This window comes from Bos taurus, chromosome 4, assembly GCF_002263795.3.
Source record: "Bos taurus isolate L1 Dominette 01449 registration number 42190680 breed Hereford chromosome 4, ARS-UCD2.0, whole genome shotgun sequence".
Classification (NCBI taxonomy): Eukaryota; Metazoa; Chordata; class Mammalia; order Artiodactyla; family Bovidae; genus Bos; species Bos taurus.
Window position 1 is genome coordinate 87349458 of NC_037331.1, and position 26011 is coordinate 87375468.

General features: G+C 38.6%; 1 long non-coding RNA gene across 1 annotated transcript; it reads left to right on the forward strand.

The window, feature by feature from the left end:
• Window positions 1-1866: 1866 nt before the first annotated feature.
• Window positions 1867-23947, forward strand: LOC132345188 (uncharacterized). The gene is made up of 3 exons (XR_009494383.1): window positions 1867-1925; window positions 6109-6232; window positions 23236-23947. It is a non-coding gene; the product is annotated as an uncharacterized lncRNA (long non-coding RNA).
• The last annotated feature ends 2064 nt before the right edge of the window (window positions 23948-26011 follow it).

The window sequence follows — 26011 nt, forward strand, 5'->3', positions numbered from 1 at the left end:
CTTAGCCAAGGATCCTGGGTTCATCAGGGCCCACCAGTGTGCTGACAATAGCTCTGGGTCTCCCTGGGCTTCAGAACTACTGACAGGTGGGCTGGAACCAGCTCCAGGACCCTTCCTTTTACAGCCTGAAACCCCAGGATCTGGCCTGCCTGTCAGTGGACTGGCAGTAGCCCCAGGACTTGGCCCCATACACTGATAGGTGGGAACCACTCCAGGACTCCTGGCCACTGTTGGGCTCTGATCCCACCTAACAGCAATCAAAAGGTACAAACTTCCAGTTTAAAGATAAATATTAAGGATGTAATGTATAATATAACAAAGGTAATTAACTGTGCTGGACACTGTAAATGAAAATCATTAAGAGAGTAAATTCTAAGAGTTCTCATCAGAAGAAAAATAAAACTTTTGAATTGCTTTAATGTATCTACATGAGCTTGTCAGAGGAGTGTGTAATTTCCTCAGTTCTGTCTCATCGCAACAAAAATTTGAACCGATGTACAGACCGGTGTTACAGCCCTGTGTAATTTCCTCAGATGGACCATTGTAACAGCTGTGTTACAGCTCAGTTTTTTTGGAAAACAAAGGAAAATACATCCTCAATGTGTGAGGGTTGCTGCTGCTAAGTCACTTCAGTCGTGTCCGACTGACTCTGTGTGACCCCAATAGACGGCAGCACACCAGGCTCCCCCGTTCCTGGGATTCTCCAGGCAAGAACACTGGAGTGGGTTGCCATTTCCTTCTCCAGTGCATGAAAGTGAAAAATGAAAGTGAAGTCACTGAGTCGGGTCCAACCCTCAGCGACCCCATGGACTGCAGCCTACCAGGCTCCTCCGTCCATGGGATTTTCCAGGCAGGAGTACTGGAGTGGGGTGCCATTGCCTTCTCTATGTGTGAGAGTGGGTTGACCCAAAAGACACGAAGAGAAGAGAAGAGAAGCCCTGGCCAAATTTTGGCTCCTCTTTTTATACATTTTGTTCTCCTCCCCCTGGGCCTGCCCTATGTAAATTGGACTAGCCAGGAGTGCTGTTTGTTTTACCTGAGCTCCTCACTCTGGTCCTCGGACCTTCCTTTGTTCTATTTTCACGGGCTTTTCCCTTCTGTCTTTTAGCCACTGCCATTCTGGACTCCTTTTTCCTATTCTGCCTAACAAGATGATAGATGTTTATTATACCTATTGTGGTAACTATTCCATAATGTATGTAAGTCAAACCATTAGGCTGTATACTTTAAACTTACACAGTGCTGTATGTCATTATATCTCAATAAAACATATTGGGAAAAGAAGACATATACTGTATTTTGTATCTGTGAACAGTAATGGATATTACCTAGACTTATTGTGGTGATAATTTTTCAATACAGTCATCCTTGGGTATCCTGGGGATCGGTTCCAGTGAATTACAAACCCCAGGGATATTCAATTTCCTTATATAAAATGGCACAGTATTTGCATATAACATACACATCTTCCTGTATACTTTATTTTTTATTTTTTTAAGGGAAAGAACAGCTTGTATACTTTAAATCACCTACAGATTACTTATAATACCTAATATAATGTAAATCCTACATAAGTAGCCATAAATACATAAGTCGTTTGCAGAGCATGGCAAATTCAAGTTTTGCTTTTCTCAACTTTCTGGAATGTTTTTTCAAATATTTTTGAGCCTCAGAAATGTGGAACCCATGGATGTGGAGGGTAGACTATTCATACAAATATCAAACCATTATGCTATATACCTGAAGCTAATATGATACTGTTGACTAAAAAATACATGCAACCTAAAAGTTGAGAGTTAGGTTTTATTCTATGGGAATGTTATGACTCTAGCCTGGGAGACAGTATCCCAGGTGACCCCAAGAGAGCTGACTCTGAGGAAGCAGAGGAGGAGCCAGGCTACATACAAGTTTGCAGCAAGGAGCAGGTAATCTAAATATTAAAATATTACTGTTAATTAAGAGAAAACTAAATCTCACATGTATGGGAAGAGGAAAGCATCTGGGTTTGCTGAAATCATACCTTTTATGTGCATCTAGTTATCTGGGGCCAATCCTGCTCTCTTTGTTATTCACATATTAATTCCTTATTTACCATGACAGAAGGCAAATGTGGTGGATGGTCACCTCTCACATCCCCCAGCTCCTCAGCTCTTACTGGGGAGGAAGTAGCTGATGGCTTCCAAATAGCTGGCTTTGTTTCACCTGGGCTCAGAAATTTATGTTTGGAAAAGACTAGCTTACTGGTGGCAATGGCAACCCACTGCAGTACTCTTGCCTGGAAAATCCCATGGATGGAGGAGCCTGGTAGGCTGCAGTCCATGGGGTCGCTAAGAGTCGAACACGACTGAGTGACTTCACTTTCATGCATTGGAGGAGGAAATGGCAACCCACTCCAGTGTTCTTGCCTGGAGAATCCCAGGGATGATGGAGCCTGGTGGGCTGCCATCTATGGGGTCACACAGAGTCGGACACGACTGAAGCGACTTAGCAGCAGCAGCTTACTGGTAGAGCATAGAGAGGAAAATATTTCATTTCACAAAGTCAAATATATCTATAGGTCAAATAGGTCAAATATATCCAATTTTTAAAAAATTACAAAAATGAAAAGACATACATTTTGAAAAGGAGAGGAAGAACTTATAAACTTTAGCGTAATTACCCTAGGAAAAGGGAAGAAAGAAAAGTTCTCTTATTTACAATAGGAAGAATTAAGCCTCCTATTTTTGATTTGTGTTGGTCCTCAAAGGTAGAATATTCCAGTATTAAATTTGCCTCAGACTTGCTTTGACCAGATTCCTTTTCCTCTGGATGTTCGGATTTTCACTTCCTTCCTTTGTTTCCCCACCTCCCTGCCAGCAAATTCATTTCTTCATTCATTAATACGTTCTTCCTTTAAATAACTTGCTTTTTCTTTCAATCAGGTTACAATTAGTCAGGGGAACCATTCAATCTCTTGGAGGCAAATTTGCTCATTGCTGCTTAATATGTTGATTTCAAAGTTTAGCTCTTAAAGCAAACTCATTTCCTCTCCCTCCAAATTTTTGAGAGGCACTCGGTGTAGCTCTCCATAGAAAATCTAACAACCTGAGTTTACCTGGAGGAGTATCCTTGGAGCTGTCGCTCAGCAACTATTGCTGATTGATTGAGAAGCCTCATTAAATGAAAAGCTAGCATGCTTTCATTCCAGTTCAACTGGATTCTGTTTTAAGCCGGGGACTGGCAATTACAGGAATGGCTTCCATTTCCCTTTGTTGTTAAGGAAACTGGCAGAATTAAGCAATCAATGTCATTACCAAAACAATGACTATATCTAAAATAGAGACATTCCAACTGGCTTGTGAATCATTTATTCAGCCTCTTGAGATTTACCTGCACTTGTATAATCACTTTGTTGTGAAAATCGAGAATAGAAAAAAATCCCCAGGTTTAACTAGGACTAGCTACCTATTCGACTTCTCTTTTCCAATATGTACATCCAGCTAATTTATTACCATGTTCCTTGCTGTGGGTTCCGTTATTGCCTTTGGCACTGTGAGGCATACTTAAATTAACATGAAACCTTTGCCTCAGTTCCCTGAGGGTTTCATTCGACCAAAATTACCTTTGGAGGCAGCTCTGCTGATCTGTGTCCACTGATTTAATAAGGAACAATCACCATTCTTTAAGAGTAAGAAACTTTCGGCTGCTAAGTTAGTTGTGCTGCTTGCTTCTGAGGCATCTTCCTCCAAATAAAATTGTAAACTGCTAGCTTTAAACAGCTCCTAAATTAGTAAACAAATATTCTATTTCTGCTAGATATTCTAGTAAGACAATTTTTACAAGACTACTACCAAATGCAATTATGGATTTAGAAATGAGAGCCAGTTTGCTCTTTATGTCAAAATTTCATACACTCCACCACATACTAAAGAATAAAAGCTGCAACTCCTCAATATTCTTTCTGCATTTTTTTGTAGACTTTCCCTCATTTGGTTTACTTGATTTTTATGAAGTAAAATCTGAGATTTAAATGTGACAGAGGTATTTCTCAGGGAACATAGCACTCCCTTTTTGGAGATCACAAAAGGTCATGGTCTCAAAGTGGAAATGACAGGGGAATCGTAAGATCAAAGAGAACTGAGAATGGATCCATGTCTGCCAGTAACCAGATCTGTGAGTTGTGTTATTTATCTATTTGAGCCCTAATCGCATCATTTCCTCATACATAAATTTTAGCGGGTGGTCACTACATACAATACTGCCATGTGGTTTATAATAGAGTGTTACAGAGAACATACAAAATAGCTGTCACATAGTATATGTTTAATAAAGGGTTATTATTATTATCTTTCTATCCAGGGCTGTAAAGCATCCTTTTTAGAGTTCACTGAGAAAATGGCAATTATCATTTGCTTGATTCTAGTCTCCTGGACTCTAATGCATGATTACTGTACTTCATGTTAGTGCAACATGTTTTCATGAGCTCTAATCTATTCCTAACACATCATCCTTTTCTTATAAAAGCATCCAAGTCATGTGTTAGTCAGGTCAGAGAAATAATCCTATCAAAATATGAATCTAGACTTCCATAAAAAATTTTCCTTATATATTTGTCATTAAATAGTACAGCTCTGATTTTACTCAAACCTTAATATCAGACAATAAAATTATTCCCATGGCATATATGTGACTCATAATTGGGAAGCCTGCCATATTAAAAATATCCATTTCTTAAAAAGAAAAAGGAAAAATGAGTTTTTGTAATTAAAAATCTTGAAAGATCGAAAGGCATAGAATTTTGATAGTGATAGAGTTTTTGATACTGTAGATCTTAGCTTATTCAATTCTTTCTCTCCTTGACCTTCCCCTCCATTTTTAGAACGAGAAAACTTGTTTACATAGGTACTAAATAATTCTGTTGTGATATTGCTAAGACCAAAGCTAAGATTCCTCACACCTCATTATATCATGGTGGTCATTTTCTTTTTTGTATTTATATACAGAGTTTCAAGTAGAAGAGATAATAATTGGCAGATTTTCAAAACTTAAATCTTAATTCCCGTTTTTCTGTGCTTATACAGATTTTGAAAATAGTGGGATGGCTATTTTCTGCTTTTGCCTCAAAAGGTATCATCTTTCTCCTGGTAAGAGAACAATCGTTCCTGAGGTCATCATTCCAGCCCTCTATTTGTTTCACATGATGAGATGGACTGAATCCCCTTAACAAAAGTTGAATGAGTGAAATAATGAAATAAGCTGTATTTTATTAATCAGCAGAGCATCTACACATTTTAAAAACAGCAGTACATAGATGGAGAAGGCATATTGTTTATGCTGTTCTAAAGATAATTTTGAGTGTGTATATGTATTTTTGGCCTCAAGTTTCCCAAAGACTCTCAGCGGTAGTGCCAAACAAATGGTATTTTCAAGATACTGCAAAGCAGCAGAAGGCATTTTGCAGAGCATTTTGTACAAAGTAAACAATAAGGACTGGAAGGAGCACAGATGGAAACTTGGGATCCCCTAGTGTCCTCGTGTACTATGGTGTTCACTAGAATTAATGGAACATTATAGCATTTTCACCCAGGCAGGATCATCCGTTGTTCACTTCTCTAATGAATGAAGTTGATCCTCTTTGTCAGTCAGAAAGTCTTAATGAGCTGAGGTGGTGGCTGAGGACAAAGGCAATACTGATTGAATAGTGTGCAGGGAAGTCGTGTTCACCAACTAAGGTCTAGTGATTATTTGTAGAAATGAAAATGGTACTTAGAGTATTAATCAAGTTTTATTTCCCCCATTTCATCTAGTATTTTATATAGGGTTTGTGGCTGGTGATTATTTTTAGAATTTAGTTGATAAATTATAAAATATCAAAATAGCACTGTAACTGCATGGTGATGGGTACCCACTATATTTATTCCGTTGTTCATTATGCAATATATACAAATATCAAATTATTATGTTGTATGCCTGAAAGTAACATAATGTTATATGTTAATCATATCTTAATTTAAAAAACAACAAAATCATCATTGTGAGTAATCCCAAGGAGGAGAGCACATGACCTAGGAATCAGAAATTGGAGTTGGAGGCAATAACTAATGAAATTTATGTATTGTGCCTTTTTAGGAAGTGTTGGAGAAAGAATTTTCCTCCATCCTTACAAGGTTCTTTCAGCTGGTCTAATAATCAATTGGCATGACACAGATTAACTGGGAAAAAAAATTATGTCAAGACAGAAGCATAAAATGAGGTAGGTATGCCATCCTGAACCAAGGAATGGGGAAAGGGCCTGGGGTTTCAAAGAGGAGGAAGGCAATTCACAGGACAATAAAAAGAAGATCAAATGCATAATAATTTGATGTTTGCCCTGAAATACAGATAGGTTACTCAGATAAAATTTGTCTCTGGTAATAATTCTCATTCTGCAAAAGACTCTCCAAATTCTTCTAAGTAGTTACAGGAGAAACAAGTTTCACTTGAGCCCACAGGGTCTTGATTGCCTTTAGCTCATGGCAATCATGATTGCACATGCCAAAGTGGCACTTTAGGGGGAGGCTTTTTCTGAACCTGTTTAGGGAGGAAATGAGCATATTTTATTATGCTTTGCTTTTGTTGAAGCAGCATTCTTCTGCTGGGGTGAGAGAATGAATATTTGGATGTCTAGCACACTGAGGTTGGGCAATCAAGGGGTGAGATTTAGAGGATATTCATTAGATGGAGCTGTCCAACATCTCTGAACATTCTTCTTACTTTTTGGCCATTTTCTACATTGTAAATTAAGCCTTTCCAAGAAGTAAATACATTCACATTCCCAGATTTACTTTCTTCTAGGGTACAGGCATGTGGTATACATGTCTAGATTGAAAGATATTTTTCCACAGTTTTCCGGCTTCCAGGATAATTGTCATTCCTTTTTAAGGTAATTTTTCTATCTCTTGCTGCTTAAATTTTGAGTGTATGTGTATAGGTGTCTGTTGGTGTTTTGTATTTCATTACACTTGAAGTGTGTGTTGGTTTTTATTTATCCTCATTTGGATTTCTTGTGGTTCTTCAAACTGAACATTCTAATTTTTCATCAGCTTTAGTAAATGATGAACTGTTACCTTTTCCAATATGAGTTCTCCCTTTCTATTGTATCCTTCTGGAATACTATTTTATATACATTGTGTGTGTGTGTTAGTCATTCAGTCATGTCCGATGCTTTGCGACACCATGGACTGTCAGCCGCCAAGGCTCCTCTGTCCATGGGATTCTCCAGGCAAGAATACTGGAGTGAGTAGCCATGCCCTTCTCCAGGGAGACTTCCTGATCCGGGGATTGGACCTGGGTCTCCGGCATTGCAGGCAGATTCTTTACCATCTGAGCCACCAGGGAAGCCCCGATTTTCTATACATTAGCACATGTCATTTTACTTTCTGCATCTTTTAATTGCTTCTATTTGTCTTCTGATTTTATCAAGTTTCTTTGGATCTGTTTTCCAGTTATCTCATTATTCCTCATTTCTCTTTAATTAACTGCTTAGTGCTTCCATTCAGGTTTGCTAAGGCAAATATGATTGGATTATAACAGACATTTTAAAAATACACAAATCAACACATCTTAAGCTATTAAGAGTAGCTTAATGTTTTTTCGGAGAAGGCAATGGCACCCCACTCCAGTACTCCTGCCTGGAAAATCCCATGGACAGAGGAGCCTGGAAGGCTGCAGTCCATAGGGTTGCTGAGGGTCGGACACGACTGAACGACTTCACTTTCACTTTTCACTTTCATGCATTGGAGAAGGAAATGGCAACCCACTCCACTGTTCTTGCCTGGAGAATCCCAGGGACAGGGGAGCCTGGTGGGCTGCCGTCTATGGGGTCGCACAGAGTGGGACACGACTGAAGCGACTTAGCAGCAGCAGCAATGTGTTTTCACAAAGTGAACACACCCACATACTCTGTACTTTACCAGAATCTCAGGGCCTCTTTATGCTGCATCAAGCCTCTCTTCCCATTACAAGGGCAATCAATATGCTGACTAAAAAGAACTGGTTAGTTTTGTCTGTTTTTTTCTTTTTCTTTTGACTTTTTATGAATGGAATCTTAGCATATATTCTCTTTTAACAATATAGCAATATATTTAGACTGTTGCATGAAGTTGTAATTTGATCATTGTCATTGTTCTGTAGTGTTCCTTTAAAAAATAATACCACAATTTATTTATCAATTTTATTGCAAATAGACATTTATATTTGTCCAATTTAGGGCTACTAAAACAGCACTGCTATGAATAATTCTTATATATGTTCTTCATATTAACATTCATAACATGGTGGCTACATATCAAGGAATAGAAGCTTGATAACATGTGTGTAAATTTCACATTAGTAGGTATTTCCAAACAGTTTTTCCAAGTGATAACATCACTACTGCACTGTATGACAGCTTCAATTGTTCCGCATCCTTGTCATCTTTGTCTGTTCTTTTCATGTTGACATTTAAAATTGAACATATTTTTATACATTTATTAGTCATTTCAATTTCCTCTTTTTGTAATGCCTGTTTTAGTTTATGGCTTGATTTTCTCTTGGGTTATCTGTCTTTATACAGATAACCCTAAACTAACCCTCATTTTTTTTTGAGTTCCTAAATATTTGAGTTCCTAAATATCTTAGATACAAGCCCTTGACAGTTAGACAAACTGAAAATATCATTCACCAGTAATGCTGTCATATCATATAATGGTATCTTTTGATGATGATTACAAGTTCTTAATTTTAATGCAGTCCAACAAATCCATTTTTTAATTGCTACTGCTCTTTGTGTGCAATATTAAGAAGTATTTGTCTATCCCAAAATACTAAAGATACTGTCCTCTATTTTTTTCTATTTGCTTTATTTATTTACCTTTCACATTTGCCTTTGATACATCTATTTAATTTTTATATAGTTTATGAAGCAGGAAGTTAAGGGCTTTTAAAAATTTTATATAGATATCCAATTATTCAGAACAATTTATTGAAAAACTATTAATTTCCCACTGAATTGCTGTGGTGCTAATGGCTATTTGATTCCCCTGTTCCATTTATTTTCCCTTGTACAATGCCATATTTTTAATTATTGTGGCATGATAGTAAATCTTGAAATATTATACTGAAAGTTCTCCAAGTTCATTTGCTTCAAGCTTGTCTTGTCTATTCGTTTCTTTGAGTTTTTATATGACTCTTAGAAACACCTTGCCGTTTATACCCTGACCAACACTCACACACCTTTCTACACTTTTGGATGGTATTGCCTTAAAATCATGGTTGATTTGGGGAGGACTGACATCCTAAAAATATTGTCGCCCAAACTATAAATATGGTGAATGCCATGCTTAATTAATTTTTTATTAATAAAGTTTTAAAATTTTCATCATAGAGGTCTTTCACAGTTTCTGTTAGATTTAATTTTAGGTATTTGATGTTGTTGTAAATGATTTTGATTTAATATTTTACTTTCTACTGATTCATTGCCAGCACAGAAGATAAAATTGATATTTGTTTATTAACCTTGTTAATCCTGCAACTTTGCAAAACTCATTTATTAGTTCTAATAGTTTTTGTATATGTTTTATCTGGATTAACAAATATACATACATATGTCATGTGCAAATAAACAGTTTTGCTCCTTCTTTTTTGATCTTTGTATCTTTTATTTCTTTTACTTGTCTTTTTATACATGCCAGGACCTCTAGTACAGTGCTGAATAACAGTGGTGAGAGTAGGCCTTTGAATCTTATCCCTGACTTCAGATTGAAGCATTTACTTTTTCTAATAGTTTTTGCAATATTTGCAATATTTCCAATAAATTTGCAATATTAGTTATGGGGTTTTCATACTGCTGCTACTGCTAAGTCACTTCAGTCATGTCCGACTCTGTGCGACCCCATAGATGGCAGCCCACCAGGCTCCCCCGTCCCTGGGATTCTTCAGGCAAGAACACTGGAGTGGGTTGCCATTTCCTTCTCCAATGCATGAAAGTGAAAAGTGAAAGTGAAGTCGTTCAGTCGTGTCCGACCCTCAGCAACCCTATGGACTGCAGCCTTCCAGGCTCCTCCGTCCATGGGATTTTCCAGGCAGGAGTACTGGAGTGGGGTGCCATTGCCTTCTCCGTGGGGTTTTCATAGACAATCATTATAAGTTTAAGAACATTCCTTTCTAGTCCCAGTATGCTAAGATTTTTTAAAAATCACGAGTAGGTGTTGAACTTTATCAAATACCTTTTTCACATCTCTTAAAATTATCATTTTTTTCTCCTTCATCCTGTTAAGGTAGAAAATACATTAATTAATTTTTGATGCATTCCTGGGATAAACCCCAGTTAGTTATGATGCATTATTCTTCTCATATAAGCCTATATTTGATTTAACAACTTTTAAAAGGATTTTTTCATCTACATTTGCAAGAGAGTGGTCTATACTTTCACTTTTTTGTAATATCTATGTTGGTATAAAGCATATGGAAAATATTTACTCTTCTGCTCTTTTAAAGAGTTTATCTGAAATTGATTAATATTATTTCTTGCCTAAATACTTGGGAATTGTCACTAGTGAAATTTTTGAAGAATGTGACTTTATTTTATTAAAGTAATTGATTCAATTTCTTCAATAGATTTAGGAGTATTTAGTTTTTAATTTTTTTATGAATAATTGTATATATTTAAGGAATATAATGGATGTTTTGATATATGCATACATTGTGAAATTATTACCATAATCAAAGCAATTAACATCATATCCATCATTAATACATCCATCATCTCACATAGTTACCATTTAATTTTTGACTTCCTGGTCTTACACTCATTTTGGTACTACTGGAATTCAATGGGAACAAAAAGTTATCAACTTGTTTTTTCATTTTTATTCAACTGAAACATGCTAAATTGCTTCTAAATTCACAAACTTGATTATATTTAGGGCTAAACAAAGCTAATTAAAAGACTTTTAGTAGGACACAGGCTGCCAAAATAGCAAATTTTCCCTGAATTTTTTCATTTATCTATTGAGCAGTTCCTATGATTTCTCTACAGAGTTATTCATTCATTTTGAAAGTACTTTTAGACAGTGTATTTGGCATCAACATAAAATCAAGAAGCAAAATAAAATGTACTTTTACCATAGTTACTTGTTATTAAGTCATCTTGTTTCTGTTTTAAACCGACTCTTTTATACTCTGCCTTGTCTTACTAGGGCCAGGGCTCTGCAAATCACTTCTCTGTTTTGACGACTGTCTCCTTGTCTTTGGAGACTGGAGCAGAAAACGGGGGCATGTTCTTTCCTGTCTTGCTTCTTGTGACTGTCAACATCACCTGAGCAATGATTTTTCACCATGGCAGTAGGTACAGCAGCAGTTGGTTCTAGTTTCTACATCTCCCCAGATTAAGCAATCTGCTTCATTTTGCCTTCTCCAAGAGACCAGCACCAGCTGGCTGGCATCCTATCCTTGCATATCTGAATCTCAGCTCCTTGACATCTATCCTCTAGGATTGTGAGTTACAAGCCCCAGCCAGTCTGTCCTCAAACTACTAGTTTTTCTAGGATTCCCACTCTCTTCTTTCTGTCATCTCAGCTCTAGGGGTGGTAGCTTCCTCTGTCATACTCCTGCTGCTGCTGTCGCTTCAGTCATGTCCGACTCTGTGCGACCCCATAGACGGCAGCCCACCAGGTTCCCCCATCCCTGGGATTCTCCAGGTAAGAACACTGGAGTGGGTTGCCATTTCTTTCTCCAATGCATGAAAGTGAAAAGTGAAAGTGAAGTCGCTCAGTCGTGTCCGACTCTTAGCGACCCCATGGACTGCAGCCTACCAGGCTCCTCCGTCCATGGGATTTTCCAGGCAAGAGTACTGGAGTGGGGTGCCATTGCCTTCTCCGTACCATACTCCAGTGTTCCTTTACTCATCTTTCAGCTCTCCACTATCTTTTAAGTCAATTCCTTCTGTTACATTCACTTGTTAAAATAGTTGGTATGATTCCTATTTTCTTAATTGATAGACCATTTCTTAACTTATGTTTTTTCTTTGCAAGTAACAAAAACTCACTTAAACTAGGTGAAGAACAAAATAGACTATAGTGGAATATAGTTTTTTTCCTGGAATCCTGGAACAGGAAGTACAATCAGGCCTGATCAGCTTTAGAAAACAGTCTGAAACTAAGATTAGTCGTTTTTTTTTCTTTCTGGTACATCTCCCATCTTCTCTACTCTTTTTTCACCTTCTTTCTCTCTTAGTAAATTTATTTTCTCTACCTTTTTATATAACACACCTGCTTTGGGGTCAATATGAATTCCAGTTTCCAGAAGAGGAGGAAACCTTGAGTGGCTTTGTTTGCACAATATCCACATTTGGTAACAGCAGCATTAGCCATTATAAATACAGGAGTTGGGCTCTACCACCTGGGTGAACAAGAATAGTTGTCAGAGATGAGGACAATACACTGAGTGTATGGCTTAAAGAGTTTCTAATATATTTTCTAATTTTCTTTCATTAAAAAGGATCACAACTTGAGATCTTTTGGGAGGGGCATGATATATTTAAGGTATATTCCATTTGTATATAATAATTATTAGATTACTTAAAAAAACTTGAAGTACATGTTCACTGAACAAAATTATAAATATAGATAAACCAAAGTTAAAAAAAAAAAAAAGATGTTACACAAATTCCCACCACACAGGTATGTATTCCCCAAATTACATCTATTTATATTTATATGCATAGATATTTATATTCTTTTAAAAATGATTTTTTTCACATTAGCAATAATTTAAAATAATTTTACATGCCAACAAATACGTTTCATCAGCAAATATGTAAACATCATTTTAAAAGGCTGAAAGTGAAAGTGCTAGTAGCCCACCAGGCTCCTCTGTCCATGGAATTCTCCAGGCAGGAATACTGAAGTGAGTTGCCATTTCTGTCTACAAGGGATCTTCCCAACCAGGGATCGGACCAGGTCTCATGCATTGCAGGCAGATTCTTTACCATCTGAGCCTTTAAAAGGCTATCCAATAATTTATGACATAGTTACTCACCCAGATTATTTACAGAGTTTAACACGGCTACATTTTTGCAGATATATTATTTCCTCAGAATAGCTTTATTGGGAGAGGTATTTCTGACTTAATAAACATGTATGTCAAGTTATTTGGTATGTATTTTTAAATTGCCAGTAAGTTTGTGTACATATTTATCATCCAGTTGCCAAGAAGGCTATATCAATTAACATTCCCTCCATCCATGTAAGGCATACCTGTTTTTTTCTCAGTGCAATTGTTGTTTCAACTTTTAAAATATGACAAATTGAGGTAGAAACTTCACATTGCTGTCTTAAAGTACATTTTATTTTTAAAAACTTAGTGGAAATTTTTAACATTTGTTGGTCCTGTGTGTGTGCATTGCTTCCTTTCTATAGAGTTGTTCTTTACTTGAGTAATTTGTAACAGTTGAAAAGAGTTTATTAAATTTCCATTTTAGGTTTTAGTGTTTGATTCTTGGACCTACCAATCTAAGTTCATATTACATTTATTTTGTAAGTACCATTGAAGTTTCGGTTAATTTTCCTGCCTCCTCCTCTCAACCTTATATTTTATTTTTTTTTAAAGTCTATAACTGAAATATAGACTTTACAGGGCTTCCCTCGTGGCTCAGATGGTGAAGCATCTGCCTGCAATGTGGGAGACCCAGGTTCCATCCTTGGGTTGGGAAGATCCCCTGGAGAAGGAAATGGCAACCCACTCCAGTACTCTTGCCTGGAAAATTCCATGGACAGAGGAGCCTGGTAGGCTACAGTCCAAGGGGTCACAAAGAGTTGGACACAACTGAGTGACTTCACTTTATGACTGAAATAAATGTTCATTAGCCTATCCGGAATTGCCTATAAATCTGCTTTAATTTGGTTGAAAGCTAAAACACAGTTTTCTTAATAAATATCACTAAAAATAATAAACTCATGAAAAGATGAATTGAATATGTTATAAACTTACCTACTTAAGATTCCATGAACTATGCATATTTACTAAGTTGATTACAAGGTGAGGTAGTGACTGAGTGATAACAACTTAAAACAGCATTTATTCTAAGCATCATATTTGAACTTTAATAAGAGAATAATGGATATGAAATGTTTTAATTTTAAAAGAGTATAAAGTTCATGCAATGAAGGAATAAATGGGGCACTTGTATATTCTCTATAGTTCAAATATCATCAGCAGTTATTCACCAACCTTACCTGCAGGTGACAATTCAGTAAGGAACTGCCTAAGCCATAAACATAGAAGATGAAAACAAACATAAATAAAAGCAAAGTAAAATTCTGTAGAACATAAAATAACAGATTAAACTTACAGTTAAAGAATTCAACATGCAAGGGAAACGCTTAAGCTCTTGCTATTACTGGAAGATTATTGTACAGTTGTAATTCACATGGTTTTTAGTCATTAGATTCTAATATTTAGATTCATATCACATGATCTCTAGTAATCTGCAGCTCTTTTACCATTTCCCAAGTACATATGGGAGAGATGACATGAATGATAAATTTTTTTTTAACTTTATGGACTTCTTAGGGGAAAATCACCCTGAAGCATTCTAGTTGTCTTTTGTTACATATCTTTCAAATTTTTGTTATGGTAAACAACAGAAGAATTGTGTATATTAATGTTTAATATGTAAAACATATCCTGATGCTACTTGAAAAGAAGTATAGAATATATAGTGCTTCTATATCACTATAGAAGCACTGGGTCTATAGTGCTGTCAAAGGCTCTGATTTATTTCTTACAGGGATTTGACTAATTGTGAAACAACCTCAGAACTCAATGAGAATGAAGTCAGGGAAGGCCTGCGGCCAGTATCGATTCCATGGAGAATGGTGACTTGATGATATAACATAGGGAACGAAACATATTGCTCCATTAGGGAGGAACCTGCATGAGTCAAGTATATGTTTGAGGATGATGTCAGCAGTGTGGTTGGCTAAGACTCTGGTTACATCCCTCGCCCTCAACAACCACAACTTGGTATCAATCCACAGATCAAAGTGCCTTTGTCTGTGCACTCCAGCCGTGGCCTGTGAACTGGCTCCAGCCCCTCTTTACTGCAGTTTGGGAGTTCCTGGAGAACAGTGTCTTGGACCAGTCACGGATGGATGAGAGAGTTTTTGTTTTCTAGGTTTCTAGTGGAGGAGTTCAGCACACCACTGGAGAAAAACAATGTAAGTCTGGAAGCATTATAGAGGATAGGAGGAAATTTACCTGGGTCACTCCCTAGACCCCATGTCAAACCCTGCCAAAATTGGCACAGGTTAGGGCCAAGTGGGAACTTCCTGATCCATGATTTCTCCAATGGGGGAATGTAGATGCATGAGTGAGGCACAAGCTTCATAGAGCACTGAGTCAGAAGCTGCAGGACAGGAGGGAGAAAATGAGGGAGGGAGAAGAAGAGAGAGGACTCTCAGAGGGCAGTAAGGAGACTTGGGTCCTACTGACTCCACCAAGAACCCCACACACAAGGCCCCGGAATACCTCACCCACACATCCCCCAACTGGCCCTTGAGCACCCTCAGGGCTCATTAAAGACAATGTAGTTTCCGTTGTATTTACTATATGTCTGCACTGTTTGAAAAAAACAGCATATATGTGGAATGTACACCACTGTGTGATGTTCACCAGTTGCCATTATTTTCAATAAACAGCTCAGAAATCATAAGTTAGTTAGTTCCTAAATTTCTGACTTGACCACTATAGATTCATTGAGCACTAATGTTTAGTGAATACTTAAAATGGGTAAAAGATTTGCTGGGTTTGTGAGAATCTAAATATGTCTAAGGAGATCAGTCCTGGGTGTTTTTTGGAAGGAATGATGCTAAAGCTGAAACTCCAGTACTTTGGCCACCTCATGCGAAGAGTTGACTCATTGGAAAAGACTCTGATGCTGGGCTGGATTGGGGGCAGGAGGAGAAGGGGACGACAGAGGATGAGATGGCTGGATGGCATCACTGACTCGATGGACATGAGTTTGAGTGAACTCCAGGAGCTGGTGATGGACAGGGAGGCCTGGCGTGCTGCGATTCATGGGGTCGCAAAGAGTCGGACACGACTGAGCGACTGAACTGAACTGAACTGTACTGAAAACCAAGATTAGACTAAAGTAAAATCATGGATTATAAAACCCAGGGTTCAAAACTAATATTCTGATAGCCTAATACAGAAGCAGACTGTAGAAGACTCTGATTTAGTAGATCAGACCTTTTCTCAATCTTTCATTTTACCTCAATATATAGTAAGAAACACAGATGTAAGAACACCTTTCTTATGCATCTCTTGTATATCAGTGAGTCTCTATGCTTTACTGGCCTAAAGATGGATTAAAAGAGTTTCCCTAAACCACTTTGATTTGGAGTAACCTCATTGATTGTTTCCTTCCTGACATTACTTTGTGAAATTAGATTGGGACACATTTTCCCCTGAAGAGCTCTACATCCACAAATGTTTCCGATTGCATGAAACTATTCAGAGTGTGAAGGGTCATCATGCAGAGAAAAGTGTCTGGCTAATCCCTATTGCCATAAATGACAGAATAAGAGAATATGAGTTTAAATTGAAAGAGAAGAAGGGATTTGGCTTGCCTATGGGGAAGGTTTTATTATTTAAAACCCCTGTCTTAGAGTAGCAGGAGTCTCCTGTTAATAATAAGAGCCAAGAGCTACTTGAAACTTACTTTGTGTCAGGCTCTGGCTTAAACTCTTCACCAATGTTGGCTCATTGACTATTTGCAGCTGTCCTGTGAAACAGATACTGTTATTATCACTGCTTTAGAGATAGGGAAGAGTTAGGATTATAAACCTGGGAGGGCAGGGGGAAGAGAGAAAAAAATATCTACGCTCTCAACCACTCTGTTATTGGGCTCCTGTGCTGTCTTTGTTCTTAATCAACTCTAGTTTCTTTCATGCTCAGCCTTTCTGATCTTTTCTCCAGTGCCCATCTTCCCATCTTGCTGACAAACATTGCTTCTCCAAATCCTATATGCTGAATCACCTAGTTTTAATGAAACGTTCTATAATATTTTAGGAGTATTACCCATTTAATCTTCTAGGTCCAGTTACATGGAGAGGAGAGAGCACCTCTACTGCTTCCTAACAAACGATTTATAAGTTTTATATGACTATCTAGCAGCAAAATTTCCCACTGATGTTTTATAAACACTTACCCTTTAAACGGAAGTAATCGATTAAAAAGTATTGCAAGAAAAGCTTGGTAATGAAAATATCTAACCATCCACATAAGAAGACAAATCATTATGTTTAAGTTCTTTATAAAAGAAATGGTCTATTCTTGTTAGGCAAAGTTGTTTTTCTTTTTTTTCCTAACACTTGACACAACCTAATACTGAAGGCTTAGACAAGTTTAGTTAAATGAACTTAATTTCTCATTAGTTAGTTAAGGATCATGGTGTGTTACCTCCCGGTATGAACCCTCATTTCCAGCTATCATTTAGTTGTGCTTTGCGTTATTTTCCATGCTACCATCTGTCACTGGGCTACGATCTCATCAAGTTTCCAAGTCCAGCTGGATGGACTTCTAATGGCCCCCATTCTAACAGCGTCTAACAGTTTAGAAGTGCTGATGATGGTGAATTATGGTCACTTTGCACAGAATCATTTCTGATATATAATTTTTTTCTAATCTTGATGTGATAGGTAACATCTAACACACTCCCCCCCTTTATTTCTCTCTTCTCTTTCTATGGGTATCTAAAGTGTTTCTGCGGAGAAGGCAATGGCACCCCACTCCAGTACTCTTGCCTGGAAAATCCCATGGATGGAGGAGCCTGGTGGGCTACAGTCCATGGGGTCGCAGAGTCGGACACGACTGAGCTACTTCACTTTCACTTTTCACTTAAATGCACTGGAGAAGGAAATGGAAACCCACTCCAGTGTTCTTGCCTGGAGAATCCTAGGGATGGGGGAGCCTGGTGGACTGCCATCTCTGGGGTCACACAGAGTCGGACACGACTGAAGCGACTTAGCAGCAGCAGCAGCAGCAAAGTGTTTCTGATTCCTATTCTGAAGTGTTTAAAGAATCTTAGGGCAAGATTATATGACAAAATTAAATTCTGAATAACTTCAACTGAATTCTGGACAAAGCAAAGCACACCAAGAAAACATCAAATCCTGAGTCTTCTCTATTAGGAATTCCTCAAAGTATGGCCCTCTACTATCTTCATCAGCTTTATCAAAGCACTGGAGGTGCTTTTTAAAAATGGACACCCTTGTTTCCCTCTAGATCTATTCAATAAAAGCATGCAGGCACTGCGGATCGACATCCACGTTTTAAATAAACATTACAGGTTAATCTTACATATTCATGTTTGAGAACTGATGTTTTGTTATTTAGACAGCACCTACCTCCAGAAGCAATAAAGCCAGAGAGGAATGGTGGGTATGTATAGCTTTCAGACCCTTTCTAAGGAAATGAGCTTCTGTTTAAGAGACCATGGTTTATGCCAGGTGCATAAAATTAAATAGATACAGCACCGAGGGATTCAGCCACAGATAGATGCCCTGCATAAAGTAAATTTATATGGTTTGGACATACGGTATGCCATCTGCTACTGAGATAGCTTGGTACAAAATTCAGCCCAATTGGGGTGTTCCATATTGGATAACCTCATTAATGGGAGGCTGCCTCAATAAAAGGTGGGTTTCTAGGCCTCAGTCTGAAATATTCTAAGTGAAAATAGACCTTTGTTCTGGTTCTTCATGGACCTCAATGTCACGATGCACTTCTGAATAAATATAGCTGCTGTGTTGGGTTTCCATGCTTTTTTACGTTCTAGGGTATCTTTATAATAACCTAATATCTAATTTGTCTTTTCCTTGCAACCTCAGAGAGCTTAGCAAAGAATTCATGTAAAAAATCATTTTATAGTTGCCATTCAGTACCAACAAAAGGAGAGAGATCATCAATAACAGAAACAAGGCAATATTCATTTTATTAGAAATATTCTACTTTCTAATAACTTGTTATATTTATATCTGCTCTCTCCTAATAGTAAAAGAGGAAAACTATGAAACCAGAAACCTAATTTATGTGAAAACAAAATCTTGATAATAAACACCAGGACATCTTTTACTGAGCGTGCTTACTGGGCATTTATTTGAAATTTTGATTTTTTTCCAGGAGATGTGTATAGGTCTGGGGCTCAGATGCCAGTTAATTGAAAGTTACTCAATGAAAGCAGCATTAGTGTAGAAGTTTGAAGAGGACTCCTCCTTGCCTCCTCTCTCTTAGAATTCTTAAGATGAGGAAAATAAGTGAAAATAATAAACAAACTTAAGCTATGTCAAGGCTATATTGAGTTTTTAGATTGAAAGTAGGAATAACAAAGTGGAAGAAAAATGTTCAAGAAAGAAAAGCTTCCCTTCAGTTGGAAGTCTCTATAACTTTACTTAACCTCATAATGTCAACTAGCAAAAGAAAGGAGCATTTCTTAAATCTTTCCATTTATTCCAAACCCGAGATTGCATGGTATCAATGATATTTCAATTTGGGATTTATATGTGTAGGCTTTTAAGACTTTGTTAATGTAAATGTAGCCTGCTATTGAACTGGAAAATTGCTATAGCCTGGAAAATTATGTTTCATAATTGAGATTACTGAGTACACAGCATAATTTAGTACCAAAATCATGATATTTATTGTTAAATATTCAGTAATCCAAAATGCATGACTGTGATCTAGTGCAATACTGCCTACTCAAGAATACAGTTAAAACAAAAGTTTATAAGAATGACAAGGCCAATCAAGGTGAAGGAATATATAATTTTCTACCATGTTCAGCTTTCTTTCTACTCCTGAGGTGCCCTTCTGGGCAAACATCATTGATTGTGGCTCCTAATCTTTTTTCATTCTCCCGCATCTCCCAATACCATAATGATAAGCCAGCTGTTCTCCAGGGACATACCTATTATTCACGCACCTGCCTGTCCTCAACTTTGTCCCTATGCTTGTGCTTCCTGCTTTCTCTTTTGTTGTTGTATCTGTCCTCCATCACTTCCTGTCGTGCTATATGCAAACACGTGGAGGTATGGCTTCTATCCTTATGTACCCAAATTGTATGCTTTTAGTGGGTTGGCCAAATAGTTCAGTTGGGTTTTTCCATAATGTCGTACAGAAAAGCCTGAATGAACTTTCTGGCCAATCCAATACTTTTTCTGTCCGTTTTATCTTGGTCAAACAAAATATTCCTGCAGTCACTTCCTACTTTTTTCAAATTTTGTGCTTCTTTATTGGGATTTCCACTGTTTCCATTTTACAGAAAACATTTCATTTAAAAAGTGACCAGACATACCTAAATCAGTGTATATTCTTATTCTCCATTCTCCATATTTGACAATACTGTATACTGCCTGGTTTGACACAATAACTTTTTTCTTTCTCCATTTATCTCTTTAAGTTTCTTCTTTGTTGGCTCCTTTTGCATAATCCCCTTTAATTTGATTATGATCCTTTCTGGAGGACTATTTCCTTGGGATCCTAAGTACCTCTAAGAGCTCCTTATGTTTCAAATATATATCTATCTTATATTCATAGGCACCTCTCAAACTGCATTACATCTCTCTGACTTCTCTATTTCTGAAATTTCTCTTACCATCCTCTAAGAAAATTTTAGTTTTCAAGCTTAAATTCACTTGAAGAAGCAGCGCTCTTGCCCTTCTTGTCCATGGTTCCCCTGCTGCCTGTTTGTTCCTGAAATCTAAAAATTTGGACTTTTTTTCAGCTTTGTGCCCCGATCACAACACTTTCCTGATAATTTAATTTAATCCAAAAATTCCTTTGTGTTCTATTCCCAAATCCCCTGTCTAGGCCCTAATTATTTCATTCTTGGACTCATTCCATAAAACCTTATTGACATTTGCTGGGAATGATTCTGGGCATTACAGAGCCAAAGGAATAAACATGTCACAGTTTCTGCTCTCAGAGTTCTCAACATAATGGGGAATGGTAGTAGAACTTTAAAATTTTCTTTGTGAGAAAGATTCCATTTCAAATTGCCAGCAACATATTGACTTAATTGGAGGTAGTAAGCTGACTTGGAGCAGCATTTACTTGCTCTAAAAGAATAATTTCAACAGTCTGCCTTGTTTGCATTGATTTAACACAAGGCACTACACATTGCTCTGGGAATACGTGGTAAAGCAGCTTAAAGTAGTCACTCTTTTCTATTACTGTGAGTTCAGAGAAGAGAACATTAAAAAGGAGGCTGGAAAATTTGGTTAGGAGGCCATGTGTCCCCTGGGAGCAAGGAGATCAAGATACCAACCCTGCATTTGGGGTGTTCAACATTCTTAGAACTTCTCTGATTGATTGGTATAATTCCAATTAAGGCTTTCTGGCAGGAAAGGACATAGATTAGCCATTTCAGTTTGCCTGGGACTGAGAGGTTCTCAGGACACAGGATGGTTAGTGCCAAAACTGAGAAAGTCCAAGGCAAACTAGAATGAAGGGATCATAGAGTGCTCTTCAAAGGGAAGGGTAGGTCTGGACTGTTCATCCAAGTTCACTGCTAGAGCCAACAAATGCAAGTCTTTTCAAGGGTCCAGGCAGGTAAAGTAAATATGTACAGCTGCTGCTTATAAGATTCAAGAAAAGGTGTAATTTGTAGAGAGGGTGAAGGTGTTAATTGCTCAGTCATGTCTGACTCTGAGACCCCATGGATGGTAACCCTCCATGTAGCCCTCCTCTGTCCATGGAATTCTCTAGGCAAGAGTACTGGAGTGGGTTGCCATGCTCTCCTCCAGAGGATTTTCCTGACTCAGGGATCAAACTCAAGTTTCCTGCATTGCAGGCAGATTCTTTACTATCTGAGTCACCAGTGAAGCCCAACTGGAGGTTGCTTGTAGAGAGCACATACCCGCTATGTTAGCTTGCTAGAACTGCCTTAACCGAGTGCCACAGACTGAGTGGCATAAATAGGATATCTTTACTGTCTCAACATTCTGGAGGCTAGAAGTTCAGAATCAAGGTGTCAGGTGGGTTGATTCCTACTGAGCGCTGTGAGGGAAGAATCTGTTCTAGGCCTCTCTCCCTGGGATGGTTGAATGACATCACCAGCTTGATGGACATGAGTTTGAGCAAGCTCCAGAAGTTGGTGATGGACAGGGAAGCCTGGTGTGCCGCAGTCCATGGGGTTGCAGAGTCAGACACGACTGAGCAACTGAACTGATCTGAACCCTGACTTGTAAGTGGCCATCTTCTCCCTGTTTCTTCACTTTGTTATTGAATGCAAGTGAGTCCAAATGATATTAAAATGTTGGAGTCTGGAGTAAAGAAAGGTTTCATGATGTTCCTGTAAACCTCCACCAAAACCAATGCTACTGTTATTCTCTGGTCTAATAAGAAAGGGCACGATCCCAAGGCTTGAATTTTACCCTCCAAGGCCCAGGTCCTGGCTGAGAGGAGGGGATTTACTCATGCCCAGGAGTATTTGTCCAGCACCCAGTCTGAGTCTTTCTGCCAGTGCCAAGGCCCAGCTAAAGAGGCAGATTTCAGGGCCTTCAGGGCTAGGCCTCCAGACCCTGCCCAGCCATCACCACTGAGAGACCCAGGCCCCCAGGACCCAGCCAAGCTTCTCAGGCTGCCCAAAGTGGTCTGGGTCCCTCTGATCACAACCCATGGAGACCAATCCCACCTTTAAGGCACAGAGGTGGGGATGGGAGAGAAGTTTACCACTGATTCAAGGCCTGAGCACGGCCAGCCATGGCCGGGGCTCTGGAGTTCTGTGGGACACAGCCTTCAGCCTGCCCCCAAACCCTCCAGCTTACCTGCCAACTGAAGACTAGAGGGCTCAAAGGGCCCCTGGGAGAAGGCAGCAATCCTTCTCTCACCGCGCTCTCCTCCTCGAGGACCATTGCTGGCCCACTATTGGCTAACGGTCTCAAGGTCTTGCAGTCTCCTGGTCTTGCAGTCTCCCAGTCTTGTACTATCTTGAGATAATGATCTCAGGATAACAGCCAAGGGCTAAAAGCTGCAGGCCTGACCTTCCCCTTTGCAATAAGGGAAACCAGTCATATTGCCTGGGGGCCCAAACTAATGACCTTAATTTAGGTCTTGATTAACTCTTGATTAACTTGATTACTTCTCTAAAGACTGTATCTCCAAAACAAATATTGTATGTTAATGAATATGTATGGAATCTAGAAAAATGGTACTGATGAAATTATTTATTTGCAGGGCAGTGATGGAGATGCAGACATATGAACACAAGGAGGAGGGGAAGGAGAGGGTGCGACAAATGGAAAGAGAAGCATGGAAACATATACACCGCCTAAAGGAAGTCAGCCCTGAATATTCATTGGAAGGACTGGTGCTGAAGCTGAAACTCCAATACTTTGGCCACTGATGCGAAGAACCTACTCATTGGAAAAGACCCTGATGCTGGGAATGACTAAAAGTGGGAGAAGGGGATGACAGAGGACAAGATAGTTGGATGGTATCACCGACTCAATGGACATGAGTTTGAGCAAGCTCTGGGAGTTGGTGATGGACAGGGAAGCCTGGCATGCTGCAGTCCATGGGGTTGCAAAGAGTTGGACACAACTGAGCGACTGAACTGAACTGAACCATATGTAAAATAGATAGCCAGTGGAAATTTGCTGTGTGACTCCAGAGCTCAAACCAGTACTGTGTGACAACCTAGAGGTGTGGGGTGGGATGGGGTGAGAGGTGGGAGGGAGATTCAAGAGGGACGGGACATATGTATACCCATGGCTAATTCATGTTGGTGTATGACAGAAACTAACACAGTATTGCAAAGTAATTATCCTTCAATTAAAAATAAAAAGATCATATCTCCAAATGAGGTCACATTCTGAGGTACCAATGATTAGGACTTCAACCTATGGATTTGGGGGTACAGAATTCAATACCTGCCATTCATAATAAACAGCATTTAAGTGTGATGGCAAATCAAAACCATTCTGCATCTTGTGTGACTAACAGTTTCTTGCCACTGTCCTAGACCAGTTGAGGACTGAGATTCCAGCACAGTTGTGGCTGCAGTTAGAAGGACTTCTGGACTAAGCCACCTTCGAGTAGTAGCATTCTTCAAAAAACAATGACTCAGTTAGTAAGTACAATCTTCAGTTGTAATTCTTTAGCTTGTGAGCTCGAGCTTTCCTTAAGAATAATAATGCTGCTGTGAGAACTGGATGACATATGCTTCACCACACTGGTGGGTAAGGACGTGTTAACAGTGCAAGATGAGTTATTTTCAATAACAATAGTCTACACATGTTAACAGAAGCAATGACAGAAGAAAACTACTATGTACAAAGGAAATAAGGAAACAATTAACTCCTCTAGCACTTTCTCTGGCATTTGGACTCAAGAATGGTCCCTATATATATATATATATCCCCCCCCCCCATATCTGTGTAACAAATCACCGCAAACGTAGAGATTTAAGCCATACTCATTTATTAGCCACAGTTCTGTAAGTCAGAAGTCTGACTGCAGCAAGACTGGATTCTCTGCTCAGGGTCTCAGAGACTGGAATCCAGGTGTTGACCAGGCTGGGCTCTCTTCTGGATGCTCTGGGGAAGAATCTGCTTCTGACCTCATTAGAGCTGTTGGCAGAATTCAGTGCCTTTCAGCTATAGGACTGATTTCCTGCTTCCTTGCCAGTAACTGACCAGAGGGCCTCATTCAACTTTTAATTCACTCTCTTTCTCACATGGCCCCTCTGTCTTCGTACCAGTAATGGCATGTCAGGTCTTTCTCATGCTTTCCACTTTGCTTTCCTCTTCTGCTTTTAAAGGACTGATGTTAGACTCAGCTGGATAATCCAGAACACTGTATCTTAAGGTCAATCAACTAATTAATAACCTAAGGTCAACTAATTAGTAACCTTAATTTCCTTGAAAAGCCCTTTTGACACACAACATGATGTATTTATAAGCATAATATTTTATCATATTTGCAGTCCCTGGTGTTAGGAAAAGAAATCTTGGGGGAATATTTTTAGAATTCTTTCTACTAGAGCCCCTTTGGGATAAGCAAGCCTCTGGGGTTCTTGGATAATTCAGGGAATGCAGGTCCAAAGAGAGATATGAGAGACTTGACCCTCTGGGAATGTGGTTGCTCAAGTGATTGTCTTCAATATTAAAAAGAGATCACTTAATTCATTAATTCAAAAGTATTTATTGATTACCTATTAGGGGCCAGGCCTCTTCTAGGTACCAGAGACTGAGTCAGGGGGATAATGTCAGGCAAACAGATATCTATTAGAATAAGACATAGTTGGGTGCTATCAGGATTTTGGGTTTTACTCTAGCTATTAAGACACTATTAAAATAGTTTAATAGTGCATTAAACTATTGGAGAGTTTAATGCACTGAATGTTACAATCAGACTTAAAATTTAAAAGACACAAGCTGGATTTCGCCTTCCAGGAAGATGAAGCTTATGTGCTTTTCCCCCTCTATTCCTCCTATTAAGTACAAATGAAAAATCCTAAACTTTATATATAAAATAAATATAAGAGTTCCCTCAAAGGTGGAAATAAGGCTGTCTAGGGACCTTGGTACTTAAGGAATAACATAGTGGTGAATTCTCTAGGTTTTATATTTGTCTTATGGATCCCAAACTTAAAGAATCAGCGACCTGGAAATGCTAACAGGCACAGATAATGATAACTCCAACAAAATCTGTTTCAGCTCGTCAAAGTACCAGGAAAGAGGTATGCCAGCAAGACAGAAAACTTGTGGATAATAACTGTTCTACTCCAACTAAACATCATGGGGAAAAGCTATGGTTTCGTCCTCCTTCCTCTTACAACAGCAAAAGCCTAGAACTCTGCTATTGTCATGCTGTAAGGAGGCGTTCCAGTTCCCTGGCTGGGGAAGAATCAGAGGAGGCTAAGCAGAGAGTGAGGACTTTCATTTCCAGGAGTAATGAGAATAAGACATCCCACCGCAGGGTGTCAGTGGAGACTTCATGGGTGAAATAG